Below are 21,652 nucleotides of genomic sequence, written 5' to 3'. Positions count from 1 at the left end.
ATTAGATTTCTTTCCAGAAGTTGTGGTTTTCTTTGGATTTAATAGCCCTCAACAATGTTCAGTTCACTTCAATCTCCATGCCAAACAAACGAAGCCGACCCAGAGTGTTTAATTCTTTTAATCCTTTTCTTTATTCAATTCTGCTTCAAAACTGGTTTCTTGATCTTTCGTTGGTTACGAGTGTAACTAAAATGAAAGACAGCACATCACGAGCCTGGCGATGTTGTGATCCCTTCAGGAGTAGATAGGAACGCGGATGGTGAGCTCGAGTAATATAAGCGTGATCATGCTTAATTCTACCTTCTCCCAGTAATCCAAAAGGAGGAGTGTGAGACAGCCTTCGTTGCGGACATGTCCCACCAACAATGCAACTTACTACGGATGAAAGAACGATGGCAATTCGTAACCCGTCTGCAGGTGGGGACAGCTTCTGCTCATTATCTGAGTTAATACTTTAGTTGAATTCAGAACTTTGGACGACGGCGAAATTGCCCGCGTTCTATCGCGTAACAAGTTGCATCGTAGAAGGTTTCACACGCTGTTTTCTGGACTAGTAGCAGGGACAGTCGAGCCCGAACACGCTCGTGTTTATGAATCACACCGCTGCTTATAACTAATTATTGGATAGATCCTAATACGTACCATCAATTTTTCGGTAGACCGTCTTTAAAATAAAAGCGAATAATCTACGGAAGACCAGCAAGTGAACTGAGAAAACGGGCATGAATGTGCAAAAAAAACTGAGTGAGTCCCGGTAGCTTCCTCAGTGAAGCGTAACTCACAGCATCCAGACTCTGAAATGTGAAATTTATTCATTTTTCATTTGAGCGTAGAATTTCTGACTAACAAAAAAAAGGACAGGCTTTGCTGAACGCGATGAAAGTCATTAATTGCAGAAGAAGGATACAGAATTTAAGCGTGATAATAGGTCTGCACTTGACGCGAAGTGAACAACTACGGATGTACTCTCAGGATCTGTCCTTTTCATTACTTTGACATCATCTCGAAGTTGACGTTACCGCTCAGTTTTGCTTACTCTTCGCTCTCGTCTGAGCGTTCCGCATTTTGAGAATACGTGTTTCTTTGCCGATAATTTTGCCTGTTTCTTCAGATTTTATTTCAACTCTGACAGTACTTGTAAGCTTTGTACTTTGCTTGCAAGTTTTCTTCAAGGATTTCAACCTTCCATGGATACCCAAATTGTCATCATAATTAATAATTTTCTACCTAAGTATGCGTCACAATTGTCCCTGTTTGCGTTTTGGTTACTATCCGATTACCCTACGTTCTAATCCTGCTTCATACAATTCCTGGTATAGCAAATTGCGGCGAATAAGGCTTCCTGAAGCTCGACAAAAGATAGTGAATACTCCTACGAATTGACTACTATTACTCAAAACAATCTTAACGCTTGGATTCACTCATCACCCACGTACTATACCTGGCTTCCTGGTTAACGCTAACCTGTCTGCTGTTTAGTGTCTAAGCCTAGTGAAATTTTACATGTTACTGTTTTTCTTAGTTAACCCTACTGGATTATAATCGTTTAAAGCATCTACCATTTACGTTCGTTCCCGGATGTTACGCTCTAACAAGGCTATCCACATCTTCGCCGGGGTGTCTCGTCCTAAAGTAGATCCGAGCCTATTCCGTACGATCTTTAGCTAATGCTCGTACAAAATCTGTCCCTCCGTCGCAGTTTAATATCTGGAAAGCGTTACGCCTCGACTGAACTGTCTGTCAACGCCATGTGTCCCACGATCTTCTTTCAGCATCTTTGCAAGAACTTTGTTTCATTATCAGGAGGTCTCTTCCAGTTTGAGTTTGAGAGCATCCTCAAAACAAATTGGACGAGGTGATAAGACAATCTCTTCAAAACTTGAACAAAGAAGCTTACTCGGTTCTCTGTGACCACTTCGGAAAGCTGGGCAAGATGTCCATGCTTGCAACGTGTCACCCATATATCATGGATACATACACCCTGCATACCCCATATCCACTTCCGAGCAAAGCTCTTCGTTATGGCGCACCGTTGACAAAAGTAGCCAGTCGTCTGAGCCGTTTTCTTCTTCATGCAGTCAGGGTTCCCGTCATCGCTGGGGACGGTGCTGCCTCGGTCTCCGATCCGCACACAATGATAGAGAGGATTCCGGATGGTTAGACTCGCAGCCTTGACTCCTATGGCGGTGATGGTCGACCACGCACACTTGGTCAACGAGTTGAATGCCGAATTGGCTGCGCATCATTGCTGAATATCTCTCTCAGCTCTCTCTTAGCTGCTATCGTTTTTCAGCATACACCACAAGTAACAGACCTCATCCGCGAGTTCAGTAGATTCCCGTTGAGGGTCTCGAGACATCTACCTACACTTGCGTGGTAAGTCCGTAGGTTACAGCTAATTTCGATACAACGTCAACAAATATTGCACACTACATCGCGCTGCTTCAAACAAATATTGCTAGATCGTCGGCGTACTCGAGATCGAAAAAGGGACATGCTGATGGTGTTATATATATATATATATATATATATATATATATATATATATATATATATATATATATATATATATATATATATCGGTGGGACAATACAACAGTTCTTAGTATGATGTCATCAACGGTAAAGTTGAAAAGAAGGGGTGTTCGAATCACAACAGTTGTTCTTATATTTATGTGGTTGATTAAGCGTACGAATTTTCCTAGAATTCCACCGTCGCGAAGCGAGTTGGGAAGAACGAAAACGGCTTCAAAGTCTAGAAAAGCTAGCTGCGAAAGCCTCGAATATTTCCTGCCACACTTCGATCATTTTCCTCACAATAAGCACCTCAATCGTCGATCAACCATGGCGAAAGCTTTCCTCTTCAGGTCGTTTCTCCGCGATGTTTGATTAGTCGATGCAGGATGATCCGCTCCAAAACATTGTGCATTACATTCCTCATTGTTTCCTGAGTTCCATTATGTTTTTTTTTGTGAAGAAGAATGACAATGACAGCATGTCTTCACAAATCAGGTATTCTTTCCCCAATCCGAATTGAACCGATAATTTTCGTCATTCCACGAATCTCAGAAAGAAGAAGAGATTCTAGCATTTCTGTGCTTAGTCCATCCCGATTCTCAATAGTTCCTTTTTTGAGTTCAGAGATAGAGGGTACTTGCCGGTTTTGCAAGGTGTTTAAATGTCATTTTTGTTATTCGTATGTAATTTTTTTTATTTTTGAGGTCCATGGAGGTCATGATTCTGTTACACACATTAAGACAATAAATTATGATGTTTCTATATTTATTTTATTTGATATTGTCATATCTATTTATGTAATGTTTTCTGATAATATAGTTTAATTATATAATATTCATGGGTTCATAGAGTAGTTCCAACGACTGTAGAAATTCTCCAAATTATAACGATCTCATAGTTTTTACTGATATGACCGCAGCATTTAGAAAAAAGGAGTGCTCCATTCTTGAGGATCATCGTTGCTAATGAAAGTGGGGTTGAGGGGTGGCGAAAAACTTCAAGTGCTCCCAATTGCCGTCCCTCCATTAAAGTGAGTATGAACAAGCTGTTATTCGACGTTTTCCATCCCTCACATTTTCATTCTACTTCACTTTTCGTACCGCGGTCCATCACAAAAACATCCACTTCACCACCAAAAGTTTAAAATAGCAGTTGGTTGCCCCGTTTGGAAGTCTTCTCCCACGGTTATCAAGTTTTTTAGTTTCTAACTAGAAAAGTCTATGTTCTAGGTGAAGAAGGTCAGAAATGTCCAATCGATAAAGACGTACGCAATCGAGTCTATTTTGATGACTGTGTTCTTGAATGAAATATCTTTTTTGAAGAAAATAAATAAGAGATAGAGCAACAAGAAATAATAGAAAATAAACTAAAGTGTCAGAAAGCAACGAGAAAGAAAACATGGTGGAGAATTTTACTCAAGAATATCGGAGAGAACGCAGAAATGTGAATGCAATCAACATTGCACGATTATTTGCTTTTTTACTGGTTAAAGTGGTAATTTCACTTCAACGTGGAAATTTCCTCGTGAATTTTTTTTGTATGTTTTCAGCGAAAGCGCCTGACTTTAAATGGTTTGAGGTTAAGCTATCCGTGATAAATTCCGTGTTTAACGCTTCACTACAAGATACATAGAGGTGTCACTTTGCGTTTTGTTCTTTCTCTTTGCTCAGTTACCGTAACAGTACACGCTATATGCTCATCTCAAATAGGCTTTGTCACTTTTCCCAAGCACTTCCCAAGGTTGATACTTTATTTTACCTAGAAGTTCACTACTCGGAATGTGAACATTTTCCCTAATTCAGCTGATACTCTCAATAAGCTTTTATTTATTAGAATACTAGAGAATGTACTCGTTCCGTGGCAAATCGTCCTACACTCCTAACTTTCAGGTGATGACCTATGTAGTGCCAGGAAGTGTTCCAGAAATTAGTACGCACTTTCACAGTTGCTTGATGTTTATCAGTTGACCTGATCCATTCAATATTATATGAACATGATCCTTTATTCTTTCTTTTTAACATTGCACTCATAACTCTTCTAAACTACAGAAAGTCCTTTTTCCTGATTTTCCTTCAGTTTTGAGTTTCTTAAATGATATAATTATTTATTACTGGAATATTATTATTATTTTTCCATTTAGAGATATAACCCTAACGCAGTGCCCTATAACAAACTTCCCCCATGTTTTCATCTTCTTTTCAAAATCCACCATATACATTTTTTTTGCGATTTTTTTTTGAGGACCTTCGTCTTTTCTCTGAAGGACATGTTTTCTTTGTATTTTTTCCCACTAACAGAGCTACCAATTTTTTGAAAATAAGTTTTATTCTTTTCGATTTTTTCCTAGAACCTTCGTCAAAGAAAGTTTTCATCATGCATGTATAGTACACGATTCTATTCACTTCAGGGAAATTAACGGATATTTCTCCCAATAAATGTTTTTAAAAGGATAAAGTTTCTGGCGTTAATCAATCCGCCTGCGATGCGCCACCACATTCACTTCCATTTAGGATCGTTCGAGGTTCACGAACGTCTTACTGGTCTTCACCATGACTTGCAGTGACTAGCCGATGTGTCAATTCAGTGTTTTTATCCTCCCAGACAAGTCTGATACCCTCAGGGTTCGATGAATTGGTATCAGACTTCGAACCTCCGATCGATCGTGCAGGAAGCGGAACCTCTAACCCCTACACCACACCCGCCCTCTCCCAATAATTCCGAGAAAAATACGCATATTTCATATGAACAGTGGATTCACAATGAAGTATATAAGTACGAGCCTGTCCACGTTATTTGGAGTGAATTGAAATGTTGCGAATAACCGTTAATTCCTTTCCTGGATTATCCATGCAGAGACGGACGGCCCATTCCTAGAGTCTTCAGTGTAAATATCTCTTTGAAGTGTCCCTAATTCTAGAGCTGAGACTACGCGCTTATAGCCACTAATCTGTGTGTTGGAATTCTCTCTAAAGGCATCTAGAAAATCATCATCGCAAGCCTTTCATCACCGATCCACAGATCAGGTTGACCACTGTGAAACCCTACGGTAGACTGCTCTGGAGAACTCCATGCATATCAAGTCATAAGGTTTCATACAAATATCTTTCACCACTACGACCACAGTAATCAAATAATGAGTCCAAGATTTTCCGTATTTCCTTTGAAAAAATAGTTTTCAGCCCTTCAGCTGAAATTATTTCTTCCTCTGTTTTCTTTCTTTTCTTAGAAGTTCGTTTAGAAAATTTTTGACTTATTAGAACAGTTAGACAGTGCGCTCTACTGCGAATGTCCTAGCTCAAGCTGGAGGACCAGATAATTTGTGAAAAGAAGTAAGTTTTTTCAAGAAAAAATCCAAATAGAAATGTAGGAATTAGCTATATGGAGATGCAGTGAAAAATTACTTTTTTAATTATTACATTATCTTAATTTAGATCTAAAATTAGTGAAAATATGAACTTAACAAAAGACCTTTTTGTGCAAGACACTGCCGTTGAACCTTTGTGTCTCTTATTTCGTATCGGAGCAAGGAAAGTATAAAATAAATAATGAATAGCGTAAATAATGCGAATGAAATACTATCTTGTGTAAAAAATAGTAGAGGTGTATTAGTTTTAATCTTTTCCATCAATTATCAGCTTTTTGCGCCTTTTTCTTATTATTTAAAGTAGAGAAATCAATCACGAATTTTTCTGAGTCTTTTTCCCATAATTCAAGTCGATAGATCAACCAGTCTATTCTCTGCAGTGTCTGTTACCAGTCACGTGGCATACACATGAATAGATCAACGTGATGAGTTGAAACTGGGCCTACTTCTTACTTGTAATAAATTCAAATTGCTCTCTCCATTCACTCTCTTCAATTGTCGCCTCCAGTGCGGTTGTGTACGTGTGCAGCGGCGGTTTGATGACGCCATCCAGCATCCGATAAACATCTTGTTTCTTCAATGAAGTTGTTTCCGTTGACGACAGCAATTCTGAAAAGAAAAAAAGGAGTCAACCTATTCCTGGCTAAGAACTAGCAGCCATCCTCCATGTATATCATTATGAATGTTGGAATTTTACAAAGAAAAATCTCATGCATAATTAGTTAAACACTTTTCAGTACTTCTCTTTTTACTTACTACTTTTACTTACTTCTTTCATTTCTTCTTTTCAATACTTTTCAATACTGAAAATTCTCTTCAATACTTTCAGATTAAATAAAATAATCTTCAATTTGTCTAAACAGAAATTTATTGGAATGATTACTTGATAGCCTTTAAGTAGCAAGCCAAATATGAAAAGTTGCTGCAGATACTCGTAATTTCATTGTAAGCAACTTCATCTAGAATCGTCTTCCGTGGATAACGTAAAAATGACGGATAATGATGCTCTATATTCCAGTATAGTATTATATTTTGCCACTTATTTAGAGATACTTTAGTTTCTATAGGAAAGTACAGTTTCGAGAAAGTTCCAGAAAAAAGTCAACTACTAAGTTTTTCCCAGAGAAAAAAGTTTTTCGCTCCGCTCTCAGGGATTAAAGATATTTCTGGAACAATGCCACGTGTCGGTCACGTGTATCTTGCCCAGGGAAGAATATTAAGTCTTTTCTTTGCCACTTTGGTTTGGTGTAGTATTTGCGCCCTATAGTAGAATCCTGTACTGGATGTGAAGACTCACTCATCCACCTCCCTCATTTACGCCACTAAGGTGATTTATGGCCCACATTCACTGTGCACTACAAAAACATGAGGAGTATCCGTTGTGAGGGCGGGTGTAGCGTTGTCGGTAAGAGGTTACGCTGTCTGTACGATCTACCGGAAGTTCAAATCCCTCCTAGAGCCAACCAAGCCTTTCATCACTACGCCGTTGACAAACTGATACCACACTTGTCTGTACGGATACAAGCAGTAATTTGACGCATCGATTAGCCCCTAGGTCATTGTCTCAGCTCAAACGACTCTTGATTGAAGTGAGGGTGGTGGTGCATCCCAAGCGGATTGATTAATGCCAGACACTTCATCCCTCATCTTTTATCCAAATGGATAGGAGTGCTCAGGCAGAGAAATGAGTCTGAGTTGGATATATCGCCAACCAACAAAAATTTGCCTGTGGATAAACGCATCATGCGAAGGAAATATATTTCCACTTGTTCTAGCACTGAAAATGTTTAGCCAGCAAACGGCTGGGTCCCACACTGCGCCGAGGTCTTCTCTGCAAATCAACCAACTAATATTGGATACCAACGGTTGGAAAAAGAAGTTTCATAGTGTTTATTTGCCCAGAGGCAAATGTGTTGGATTTGAACTACGGTCCCCTAACTATATGTATCATTGGAAAGAGTTTTGCAGCAGATGAAATTTCCCCTCCCAATGAGGAGACACATAAAGCGAATAATAAAAAAAGTTTAATCAAATCTATTTCTCATTTCATATTGGCTATAAGAACGAAATATTGTCATGTTTCTTCATATTCGAACATGTAGGGCTATGTAGAGGTAAATACTTTCAGTTTAATCAAAATAATGGTGTCTTATAAAGGATATATTTGATTCCTCAGTGATAACTTGCTTACGTTTTTAGACGTTGCAATAATTGAAATCTTTGAGTTCCAACGAACCTCGACATAGTAAGATGTCGTATTGATTTTTTATGGGCTGTAAACGAGGTTGCTAGTTGATTTTATCGGCAGATCACCTTCTTCAGAGCCTGAAATAGCCGATTCAATACAAATCTCTCCACAACTAAACGTTGTTGGTTGCTTTTTCAACCAATATGGTAGCCACTTCACTAAATCCTCACCCTGAATTGCAGAAGCTGATTACTGAGTGCTGATCCATTGATCAGTGAATGATTCGAATGTTTCATTCGGATCAGAAGAGTCATCCAAAACAGCTTTGGCGAGCTGCTAAAGGACATTTTTTCTTGCTGTTCATTCTAGGGAATTGGCTTGGATCCAAAATGCCTCCGGCGATTTTCCGTCCAACGTTTTGGATTCGTAGGCCAAGATTCGAGCCTAATTTCCAAATTGGCTCCGTCATGATATCGTGTACTATGGGCGCCCACAGGTGTCGATTCCGCTAACTTACACCCTTCAGTATTTCCCCAGCTGCAGTAATTGGTACTGGGATTTTTTTCCCGATTTAAAGGCATCACCACACGAAACAGAGGTGGTGCAGATTTTAGGTGGAGTATTCCTATACGGGATGGGAGACTATTGGAGAGGGGGTGATTCCGTTCATTTCTTCCTAATTGCCGTAAAAAACGGCCCGGAAGATGCGGTGCCGCACAAGGCTGGCGCGCTCCAATCGAACTCCTTGTAGAAAATAGTGCGCCAGAACGAATGAAGCCGTATCTTCTGGGCCGTTTTTTACGGCAACTAGAAAGAAATGATCATTCCCCTTCCCATAGCCTCCCATCCCGTATACGAATACTCCACCTGAAATCCGTTCCACCTCAGATTCGTGGAGTAATCCCTTTAAGTATCCCTCTGTTAAATGTCGGTGTCCCAAAACTAACGATTTCAAGAAGAACTAAGCTAACAAAGAACTAAGCCGCACCGAATTTCCATTGTCATATCATCTTCATCAGGTACCTTCCATGGATTTGCTGGCTTAGACGACTAGACGATTGTTTTTTTCTCAAGAGGAATAAATTCCCTCAAAGCTAGACCAAAAATTTCATGTGACTTAGAAACTCAGAAGTTAATTTTTAAAAGTAGTTGCACAATTTTTAGTTAATTGTGCAAGAAGATGCGAGAAATTCTACGTATACTATAAGGTGTTATAAGGTACATCGTAAAGACCATTTCTTCTTCTTCCATGAGAAAACTCGCTCGTCTTTCTCTCTGACTCTCAGTAGTTCCAAATATTTGATTACGTGCAGTCGTTTTTCTTTTTTTTTTATCAAGATCGAAGTTACAGTCGTTTACATTTGAAATATTGACTTACAAATTACATTTTTTGAAAGTTTATATTCATCTTATCATATTAACCTTCGCCTCTCGTTTTTACCTATCTTCACATGGCAACAAATTGTTTAAAGAGCGAAAACATTTACCTCTTACGTAACTATGAACTTTTCAGGAAATTGACAGTGGGTGTGTCAAAAATGGAGAATAGTTTTCTTTCTATTCTTTGTGCCAAAAGTAAGTGAAGGTATTGAAGGAGGTGGTGTTGGAAAGACGAGACTTTGACTAAAAAGAAACAAACAAACCCTCCTATCATGTCTATGTAATTTTCCAAGAAGTGTCAGGATGATTTATTCATATTTCCCCAACGTATTAGTTGTCAATTATTAACTTAAAGGCAGGATACCCTGAAACTGACGGTGCTGGGAGCTTTCTACGACAAGATAGGGTGATAGAGTTAGGGGATTGAATCACTGGTGTAAGTGAGATCATGCTCAATTCCTCCATACTATCCTAGAACATGACATGAAACAGCGAAATGAAAGAGCGGTGTTGTCGATCGAATTTTCCTACAAACCACCTAACAACGTTTCGTATGTGGGCATATGTGCAGCATATATGACACGTTGTTAGGTGTTTTGTGGGAAAATGGTTTTGCTTGGCCAAGGGGCTATCAATCGGCTGCGTTCGCATGCGTGACTCGTTCTTAGGCGCCTCGTAGGAAAACGCGATCGACACGAACATCCTCATATGCCATGTTTTAGGATCTTCAGGAGGAATTCAGCATGATCGTGAATATAACAGTGATTTAGATCCCTAACTGTTTATTTTTTTTGGAGAGATTCCAGCAGCATCAGTTTCGTGGTATGGAGTATTCAACGTCAATGGACTATGTTTTCATATTAATTTAGCGCCTGCATGTTGCACCGTAAACGAACGTAACGCAAGAAATCGCCATCGCGGTGTTTTGGTGCTTACGCAGCTAGGGATTCGAGGAATAGAGCTCTTCGTTGGCAGCCATCGTTAGTGCCCGGGGACCAGTGAGACGCCAATCGTGGACTACAGTACCACATATATGAGTTCCTTCTAACGTAATCTCTCCATATATGTCTTCCGAGAAATTTCTCGAACCTTCTCAGCGTCCGTCCATGTACCGTAAGCCGTTCCGTACTTTTCAGAGACAATTTGCACAGCTTCTTTCTTCCGTAGCGTAAGTCCCGTGAATGAATTTCTTTATAGGGGTCGATTCAGAGTTTTATTGCCCATCTCTACGTGCTTGTTTTTCCGCATATGTCCGTGAATGATATATGCGATTGTTATTAAATTCGTATCCTTCTTTGGCTGCTCGCGCCGCTTTTTCTGCATAAAATATCGTCTCGTTCCCAACAACGTTTTCTCGAGTAGTGCGCCGTCTAGCGCTTTTTCACTATTCGCAATCGAAAATCGTGTTGTCGCCTTCGTAACGATACAGTAGCTTTATGTCCGCCGAGGAAAGAAGAAATATGCTCGATTCAATGCCCATGGAGTGGTGTTTACGTTGAATTCTGAATTGAACCGGAGTGATTCCGCTGTAGTTGAGAGCACAGGAGCTGAAAAATGAAGAACATGTCATATGGATTAGAGCATTTAACTTTGAATTTTAGGACCTTATCTGGAGTAGAAATGTTGAAGTGTTCTCTGAAAATCTGGACTTTTCCAGCAGGGAGTATAAATTTCTAAGAGGGGGTCCAACATATCTATTCTTTTTTTCCGAATAAAAAAATAGTGGTGGGGATTTTAACTATGAATGACAAACCATTAGGAGATATGTATTCGGTCGCCGTTTATTCGCTATTTTATTAATTTCTAATACGTTGTAGTTTGCAGTTTACGCTGACCAATCTTTTCTTTTTAAATTGTAAACGCTGCTTAAGTTGGAAGGGAATAATTTCGGAAGTAAGCTGACCTCATCAGGAAGTGCCAGTGTATACACATGGGAGCCATAAGGCTACATCAGGAAATCAAAATATGTCCAAGAAGGCCCTTGCAGACATAGAAAAAAGAGTGTATTGTGACGTCCTGACATAAAAAAGAACGCTGATGTATAATTTGCTGCAGTTTTCAGGGATAGCCACTGCGATTAGCAAAAGTTCTCCTGCAAACAATCTTTCACTTTCTGAGAATCTTCAGATATGTCACAGTCAAGCTGCCAAGGGAACTTGAAGGATATCCGAGCAGTCCAGATAAGCAAAAGATGGATGATCGAGTCTGAGTTCCCTACGGTGATCGCACAGATAGTCATTTCTCTAGTTTTTGAGAGAAATGCACTGTCTCGCAGCGGGAACTCACGTACGAAACTTCTCCGCTCAAACTCCGAACGTCCTCCATTTTGTCCCTTCCTTTTTGGTGAAACGATCAGTGTTTTTCTCGAAAAAACCTAATGTGAGATATAATCAACTCCCAACGGATGCTCCGTTTAATACTTTAAAAAGTCTTCTTTGCTTGGTTTTAAGCGTCATCAGCTTGAGACATGGGTCTTCTTCCCTGCAACAAAAACCCACTTCTTTAGTCATGTCCCTTCAGTCCCGAACTATGTTGCGACATCGCGTAATGCACAGAAATGAGGTATATCCTGCACGATCGTTACAAAGGGGCCCGGCACGGTTGCCGATGGTGCACTACACGGAATAAGTATGACGAGCGTCATACATACAGACATATGTATACTTTGACATACATACGGATACGGGCATATCGCGCAACGTCGCCATGACATATGCAATTCCAGGGCCGGAGATCGAAGCAACCACCCACGCTATTTCGCTTTCCTCCTACAGACTTTCTATATAGGTACCTGATTTTTTCCCACGTAATAATTTAGCTCCTACCGGTTCTGTTAACTTCGTTCTCAGAAAATATCTTTAAAAACTACTGTTACATAACAGTGAGGGATTACAATAGACGTAGGAGAGTAAAGAGATTTGCTTTGATTAATCCCAGTTAAATGCTAGAAACAGAATTCAGATGCTGTAGACGTGACAGAAGTACAATCATCATATTCTTATTTCAGTTATTTCAGTAGAATGTCCAACTTAAAACTTCTTCAACTAACGTGACGTAAAAGTTTATTTAACCCATGTTTTATGCTCTCTAAATTGTTTGCACAAACTCTAAAAATTAGTAAAATTTAGGTTGAGTGAAGTTGAATATCTAAATTTTATTAAGGGTAACACTTTATTTAACCTAAATTAACCAGCGCAACACAATGAAGAGAACGCACTCTTCTAACTAAGTTTGTCGTCGTATTTTTATTATTAAGGATGATAAATATGAGACAATAAGGTCATATTAGAGGCGGATGCAGCACAGATGGTGGAAGGTTCCGACGTGACCGCACGATGGTTCGAAACCGCCTAACTGCAACCAGACTCTTCACCCGCTTCGGAAAGCGCCACACCACGTTCACTTCAATCCAGAAACGTTTGAGGTTTACGAACGTTTCAATAGCCTATTTAGCGACTCGCGATCGCTAGCCGGCGGGTCAAGTCACCTCCGAACCACCGAACGATCGTGCAGACAGCGGAACCTTTTACCGACTGCGCTGCACTCGCCCTCTGCACTCTTTAGCTTTTGTTAATCTTATGTCTTTACTTGGAAATATTTTCTATGATCCCTAGTGTCTGAAGGTCTTCGGCAGCACCCACCCGTGGTAATGCCCAATTTATCTCTTGCACTAAGAGCGTATTTATCTTGGATCACCCGAACGTTCAGTAATTATCCGTGGAGCACGCTATTATGTCTGGCTTGTCAATTTTTGTTAGCTCTGCCCGCAACATTCGGCCATATATCTTCTTAATGGAGATGATGGATAGAAGCTGATTCCTGCTCTGCCTCCTTTCACTGCGTCATACCTTCCTTATTTAGTTACATCGTTAATCCTGTTGTAGAGTTAGTTGTTATGAGGGTTTTCCCCGCCTCCGCTCCGCATTTCGCCTCTTGGATGATTCACTGTAGCCAGAATCGACCGTCCAAAGTGGAAGATCGAGCTTTTCCAGTTTCGTTGAATTCTATTTCTTCGCTTTTTTAAATTGTGGGAAGTCAACACTAAGGAACAGACTATGTCAATCCAGTAATCTACTTCCGTTTGCTTCGACTAACTCCGATTTACTCGGTTAGTTCGCCTATTGTTCTTACTTCGCAGCGCTCGCTACAATGAAGTGAATGAACTGCCCTTGTGTTCTTGATAATGTGTAGACTGGGCGTGGGAACTAGAGTACTGTGGTTTCTTAATATTAGTTCTAGTATTTCTCATTCCTTGCTTGCTTTCGTTCTTCTTTAAAAAAAAATCGCATAGACTCTGTTAAAGATCTTAAAAGATAGACTAGAGGTCTAGAAAATACATTAAAGATGAAATTTTTGTTTTTGATTGATTCTATTAAGGATATTAGAGTTTTATAAACGATTGAGTATGTATTGGAGATCTTAAAATAATGACCTAATTTGCCCCAAGCAACCAGATAATGTTTGATCTCAGTGAGGTTTGTAATGCCTTCGCAACATGATTTATGCTTTGTCCTGCATTAAACTTCCGTCAACTTTGATTTATTGACTATTGAAGAATATTTACGCCAACAACGGTAATCAACTGTTAATATATTATAGAGATGAAAGACTAACGTTCATCAGTTATCCGATTAGACTATAAACGTAGTCATAACTGCCCGAATATACAGACAACTCGTACACAAGCTTTAAAATTTTGAAATATTTCGCTCAAAAATCAGAAAAAGGGTGCTAATGTTCCACAATGTTCTTTTTTTGAAACCCTTAGAAAATAGTTTGCAAAACAAATGAGTGAGAAACACATTCACGTCCCGCACCTATCTACTTTACGCGCTCAGTAACCTAACGCTGAAGTCGCTAAGCCAAAAATGGATAGACAGGTAATTCGTCCTCTAAAATACCAGTTATTCATGCTTCTCCTATGTAATATAATAAACGTGTAATAGTATAAAATAATTGCAGAGGCAAAATAAAAGGACAACACGTAGTAAAAAAAATTAAAAAAAAAACTAAAAAAATAGGTTATCAGTACGTAGTAATTAGCAGCATGGGATTGATTAACTTCTTCTACTCAAATTTACTTATACTTCCTTCCAGAACATTTCAAGACTTGCAGCCTTGTCCATCAAATCCCATATTCATACAAGAATAAATGTAATCATAGTCGGAATCGACGCGACCGTGAAGGACTTGAACAACGATTCGTTGTGCTATGCACACCCTGTGAAACACACGTCGGATAACGGTCACCGTCTGATGGATAATAAGGCGCTTAGTCCGTGTGGGTGTATGTCTGGGTGTCAGGAAGTTATAGAAAGAGAGGGAGACGAATCCCACGGCGTCGGATTGGTGCGCCGACTCCAGAAAACTTCAAACTAGGCTCTGATGGGTGCGACGGCTCCCACGACGTAAGGTTGGTACACCGACGCTAGAAATCTACAAAGGTGGGTGTGACGGGTCCCACAACGTGGGATTGGTGCGTCAGCGCCGCAAAGCGGTAAAATACGTTGAGACTGATCAAGTGGCGTCGGATTTGTGCGAAGCAGTGTCACAATAGCTCCGAGTGAATTTGTCAATAAACAAATGAGACGCTGTGAACCGTTTCATGGCCGTGAAAACTACATTTGTTGTGTTTCATCTCAACGTGCTTCACCGCATTTCTATTCCAACACCCGTTTCCTTCATCAGGTTGGTCTCAGCCTTCCTTTAGAAACTGCAAGCGTGCATGCAAACGACTGCTTCAATAGTAGCCAACAATTTTTATGATTCGAACGTTATCTTTATTAGTACGATGACGTTGCTGACGTCATTGCATGTTGACACATCGCTCTAGAGTAATTGTTGCGGAAAAACAGGAGAAAAACCCTTACCCGGGTAATTCTTCCAAACTGTGTCCATACTATATTGGTATGGAATGAGTGTTCGAGGGTGAAGTTTGAATGTTCACCGAATGTAGAACTGTCGCGTTTAGAAAGAAAACTACGAGATATTTCGCCTTTATTTTCTGTAAAAAAGAGAAAGAAAGGATTGTTAGGAACACCTAATTCTAATTTTACAGAAAATGCCTCGCTTCACTCGCTTTCAATGACCAATAAAAATTGACTTTTATTGATCAGTGAAGGCGAGTGAAGCGAACACGCACAAAAAGTCTGAAAGAGTCGGCTTTAGCCGGACGTTTAGATTGCTACGTAATATGTAGTAGTACAAAAATACGGTATACTAGTAATATAAGTATTGATAGCAATAGCATAATAATAGCGTAGCAACATAGATGTATTAGTGATGTGACCTAATATTGAAGATCTTTGGCACGCTTCCAGTGTGCTTTCTAGTGTACGGTATCCGCAAACGAAATGGTGTTTGAAACTCGAAAAGTCTTACCTCCATCATCCTCCAGTGTTTTTACGAGTCTCCCTGAAGTGCATTATCTTACGCTTGAAATTGGAGAGGAATTTAAAGTGCAAGTTCCTCAGCTCTTTTGCAAATGCGTTAATATATCTGGTGGTTTCTAAGAAAAGCAAAGGTTTTTTTTATTTTTGAAAAGGGTCTTCTAGTCTTTATTTTTTATAACCATGTTGACTAATCATAAATCCTTCTTTCAACCAAATAAATCAAGTGACGCTTGTCCACGTGTTCAACCCTGCTACAATCGAATGTGTACTGCGGTCCTCCGGATGAATATTGTTATTGGCGTCTACAATTTCACTGTAACATCGCAAACATTTCCGGAATCTTTGAACAAAAGCAAACATTAACAATCGATATGTGGGTTGAGAGTGTGAGGGTTATATTCTATAAATCATCAAGCTGGACAAATCGGATGTAAAATTATTTGCCACAAAAAACCTGAAAAGCTAACGATTTGTGCCGTTTATCTCTTTGCGCGCTTATAACGCACTTCTTTTTTTCTCTCAATTTTCCATTTTTCCAGAACATTCTTTACTCCTTGTTCCCAATGGAAAAATTACGTTTTTAATGACTGCATGGCAATAATATGCCTTTCCGTATTTAAAATCGTTCAAAGATCACATACGGTTCATTGCGACGCTGCCTTATCATCATCAATAACTCTTGACATTAACTATGTTCTCCAGTTACCAGCATGTGGTTTCATGCTGCATAAATTTTAAGGAGAAATTACAAGGAGCGCAGGAGAGATGTCTCTGTCACTATACTTGTGAGTATTTTACATAGCAAAGTTTTATTTGCCTCATTTTCCTAGAGGTAGCACAAAACTTGTTGGTGAGGCCTCTCATCTTCTTACACTAGTGCCAGAGCCTTCGTAAAATTCCTAACTCTCACCATTCGTTCGTCCCGCCTTCGTCCGTACTAGGAATAAGAAGAAGAATGTAGGACTAAGTACAGATGTACAAAGAAACGTTCCCAGCTATGTTACGTGACTGGGAAAACATACACAAATAAAGCTGAGTCGATTAGATTTCAAAGTCTTTTAACTGCAAATCAATGTAGAGTTCCGCCGGTAGTTTTTCTCTTCGTTCTCTTGGCGTTACAAAACCCATATTAGACTCCTGGAAATGGAATTCCCTTCAGGGATTTGGGAAATGAAACTTGCAACTTGTTTTCCTGTTCCTAGAAACTGGAAATTTGTTGCCATGCGTCTCAAATAGATCTCTTTAAACACCGTTGCGATACTTTTTCGAATGGCGTGAATTTCATTTGAAATGGAAAATTTTGCACTCTGACAGCTACAGCATTCAAATGGGACCAGTTTTCAGTCTTGTCATCCTCGAATTGCTGATTTTAATGTTTTCTGAATGCAGATGATAAGAAGAAAACAATCAGATTTTTCTTCCCCAGTTTTCAACTGTTTTTTTTCTGTTAAATACGCATCTTTTCTGTAGTTAGTTACTTACCTTCAAGAAGAAAAAAGAACATATACATGAAGAGTTCCTCTCCAACATTTTTTCGTTGCTCTAGAATGTTAAAATAGCGGAAATAATAGTGGATTTTGTATCGAAGCACTTCGCTTCACTTGTTTTATCTCAGTTCTTTTTGCGTCTCGAAAAATCCTATGTTAGTAAATTGGAGGAATAAGAGGAGTAAGTGCTGTTACAGGGTGGTTGTTCAAAAATAGACGGATTAATCAGAAAATAGTTCTGAAGACAATACGCCTTACAGATAAGACGCATTCTAGTATTAATCCGACGCGTCTGTAAACCAATTTCGTTCAAGGACCCCCGCACTTTTCTCTGCCCTTCGGCAGGAAATCCGCTAATCTCTCCTGGTTACTGCTGTCTTTTCTTCTTTGCAGGGATAAATTCTGGACTTTGACTTTCGTTAATACATTCTGTAAGGATTTTTAACATAAAGTAAGGAGGCCGACGAGTCCAGCACTATCAGATCCGTAGCTGATCTTTTAGTCTTTTAGTCGTACCGCGTATTGTACACGTGCTATGTATCATATAATAACCGAGCCCGTTCTTTGAACTCTTCGGAAATAAGAGAATTATCTTTCAAGGCAGGAGAAGCGATAGCCTTTCCGCTCCTTTTCGTTTATAAGTGCGGCGTGCAAACCTTTCTTTGAATGGAAGAAATCGTCAGTAATGCTGATTTTTCTTGGAATTACATGGATGCAAGAACACGTGCAACACATATGAAACCTCCTCATGAGAACTCATAATCTCACCAGGCATGGGCAAATTTTCTCATCTGACTAAGAATGCGTTGATGAAGTGGCCATATCCATTACCACATTCCTTACTATTCTTAGTATAATTCGTTTCTACATCCAATCTCCCGAGCTGTCACCTGCAACAGCAATTTGTAGCTTATCTCACTAAACAGAAAATTATTATTAGATTTATAAAACTGTTGCTGGAGTCATCACTGGATTTTGCCTTTGAAGCCGCTAAGTTAGGATTTGCTGCGGAAACAAATGCGATTATTCTATAAAACTCTGATTTACGTGCTAAATATCGAAGGCAAATTGACTGAGCGAGAACTGGTCCTGCTCTGATATCCGGTTCTTCACGTTTCATATATTTATTTGCCTATTTCTCTAAAAATGAATCCAAATTATTTGTTTGAAAATAGTTTGTTGTTAATTAAAACATTCCAGAGAAATGTTAGAGATTTTCTCCTAAGAATTATGTTGCAAAAACTAGCCCCGCTTTGTTCTCGCGACTTATGCTGTCGCTAATGTGGGATATCCAAGAAATATGGTTCCGGTATCTTCTCAGATTACGTTTAATTTGTTAGTTGGTCAATGTTTAGAAGGATTTTCCATTTCTGAGATCTCCGATTGGAGCCAAGTGCCAAGTTCAAGGGGAAGGGGGATTTGAAATTTAGTCTTGTGAAACATAGTTGGTATTGTACATCCGTACATCTGCATGTAGTTTAATCTTTATTTTTTATTTTTTGCGCTGATATGGAAGATAAACATGTGAAATGGTCAATTTTGAGAAGATTCCTAGCTCCTGAAAACAGAAAAAGGGGAACAAACCCTTTATAAGATCTCTTTTCAGGATCTACATAGGGGATGTTGCTACACAAACCAGTCATAAGAATCATAAACACGGAGCGACGTAGGCAGATGCTGATAGCTTTTTTAAAATAAAAATATGAACTGTTTACGTGCATCGTAGCGACGTAGCGTAGGTTAGTTAAAGGCATCACCCCACGAATCTGAGGTGGTACGGATTTCAGGTGGAGTATTCGTATACGGAATGGGAGACTACGGAGAGTGGGTGATTCCGTCCATTTCTTCCTAATTTCCGTAAAAAACGGCCCGGTAGATACGGCTTCAGGCGTTTTGGCGCACTATTTTGAACAGGGAGTTCGAGAGCGCGCCAACCTTGTGCGGCGCCGCATCTTCCGGGCTGTTTTTTACGGCAATTAAGAAGAAATGGACGGAATCACCCCCCTCTCCATAGTCTCCCATCCCGTATACGAATACTCCACCTGAAATCTGCACCACCTCAGATTCGTGGGGTTTAATGAGGATGTGAGGTGGAGAAGCAATCCAAGAAAAAATTCTCTATTCAGCCGGAGCCATTCCTGTTTGAATTATGAGCTTCATTCATCGTCTGCTATTTGTCCCAACTGAGGATCTTGATTTCGGCCAATAATGGGACAGTGTTTGAAGATTCATCAAACATCCTTGGATGGATAGAGAATGTGTTCTTTTTTCTTAATGAAACATTCTTATTTTTGTACTGTCCTCACTATGAGTCATCGTATGAGGACGAGTTAGTATTCAGCTTTTGCAAAATTACAGGAATCCTTAGAATTTTTCACGAGCGATGCGTGTATGAGCGTGTGTGGTCGTTGGAATCACATAAGTGGACGATTTGGCTTCTTTCGACAACGTGGTGCACGCCCACCCAGGCAAGAGTTCCTCATTAGACGCCGGCGGTTTGCGTGTGGTGGTCCTGCCACGTTCTGTTTGGCTTGGAGTCGATTTATATGATTTCAGCGAATCCCCTTTCCTTAATTTTTGTTCTCGCTATATTGCAATAATCGTTACACTGGGAAAAAGTTTTTTTATATTATTCTAGTTTTATGGGGAATGTCCGAAATGGAAGTTCTTTTTTCCAGAATCCTTTTTCAGAATTTACAGAGCTGCTAATGAGAATCTACTCCTCTTTTTGAGCCATATTTCTCGGAATTCCTGGGAACTTCGTTCGTGATTTCGGTATTTAGTTTTAATTAAGTTTCATATCCTCCATTACTCCTCCTGAATATATAAAACTTCTGTAGAATTTTCAACTAATTTCTAGCGCTCTATGTTCCTTTGAGAGATCAGACAGCTTCTGCTGGAATTTCCTTCTTTTAACCAGGAGGAAGAAAAAATTAGGAAAATTATAGGAATTTACAGTTCCTCTGTTTACTTCGAATGAAACCACGCAGATCGTTGTACCATTATTTTAGTTCTTAGAGATTTTTTTTCATGAAAACGGTGTGTTCAAGGAGGTCGGAGTTGAAAAGTTCATCGAACACTCGGTTTGTCGCAAGAGAATCCATGAAAAGCGATGTTCACTATGATTTTGCAGGAACGGCCACCTATGTGTATACCGTTGAGCCACTGAAAACGAGAAAAAAATTTTGGACATTGATACCACAGAGTGCTCTAAAGCTCACATTTGAGAGCATTTCCAAACTCTCTCCCTCTCGACATATCTTTCGCTTTCCGAGTTCGAAAAAATCTAAAAACGAAAAAGTAGTGAAGTTAGACAATCATTTTAGAGCAAATCTACAATCAAAGGTTTTCTAGAAAAGTTTCAAGGTTGTTTCAAGGTATTTATTATTCAAGGTATTAGGTATTATCTCAAGGTATTCCATCAAATACTCAAATTCTCCTCTCTTTCTCTTCTAAATTAAGTTATCTGATATCTCATTGGAAACCACAATCTACACTGTTACAATATTATATACATTGTACAATGAAAACTAATAAAAAGATGCGAAAAATTCTGATGACCTGTTCAGCTCACTGCATCCAAAATCCTCTCAAAAAAGGGCGCCGCCGATTTCTCAACTCTTAACGAAACGATATTTTACCCTTCACATTCACTCCCTTATCGTCTGTCAAATCCATAAAAAATTGTTGAAAGTTGAAGTGGAACGAATTTTTCGACTACAGTCTTAATCGTCGACATCTTTCCATGGTAAAAATATATTTGTGGATGCTAACGCAGCAAATGGGCTGTTGCAGGCTCGGGATGATCAAAATTTGAATCCACCTTAAATTATGGAAATTACTGGCGGGAAAAGGCAAATTTTCGGTCAGTAATTTCAGCTACTATTTATTTTTAATATGCTTTCTTGTCATTTGGGTTCATGAAGAGCTTGGTTTTGACGCCGGGTCAAAAAATCAGGGTAAGGTTGGTTGTTAAGAAAAACACTAAAATTTTTAGTTTATGTTTATCTGTAACTTATCATATGGATTTTTCTAAACGGCACCGCGGTACTTAATCATTTGAAAATAAATTGAATGTACTTCACACTTCTACTTTTGGATGTGATTCGAAGATTCACATAAGGAAACAAGCGATTTCCACTTATTTAATCGTTTAATTCCCTTTAAAAAAAACCGAAACCTGACCCCATAAAATTTCCGAACTACATTAGAATTGTTCACCAGATTAATGCATCGGAGTTTCTAGATTTTTAGGTGTTTTTTCTAGTCTAAAATTATTTTTACTTTTATCATGAATAATAATTAAGGATTATTTATGCGATAC

This window comes from Necator americanus, chromosome V (assembly GCF_031761385.1).
Source record: "Necator americanus strain Aroian chromosome V, whole genome shotgun sequence".
Classification (NCBI taxonomy): Eukaryota; Metazoa; Nematoda; class Chromadorea; order Rhabditida; family Ancylostomatidae; genus Necator; species Necator americanus.
This window is presented reverse-complemented; position numbering follows the sequence as displayed.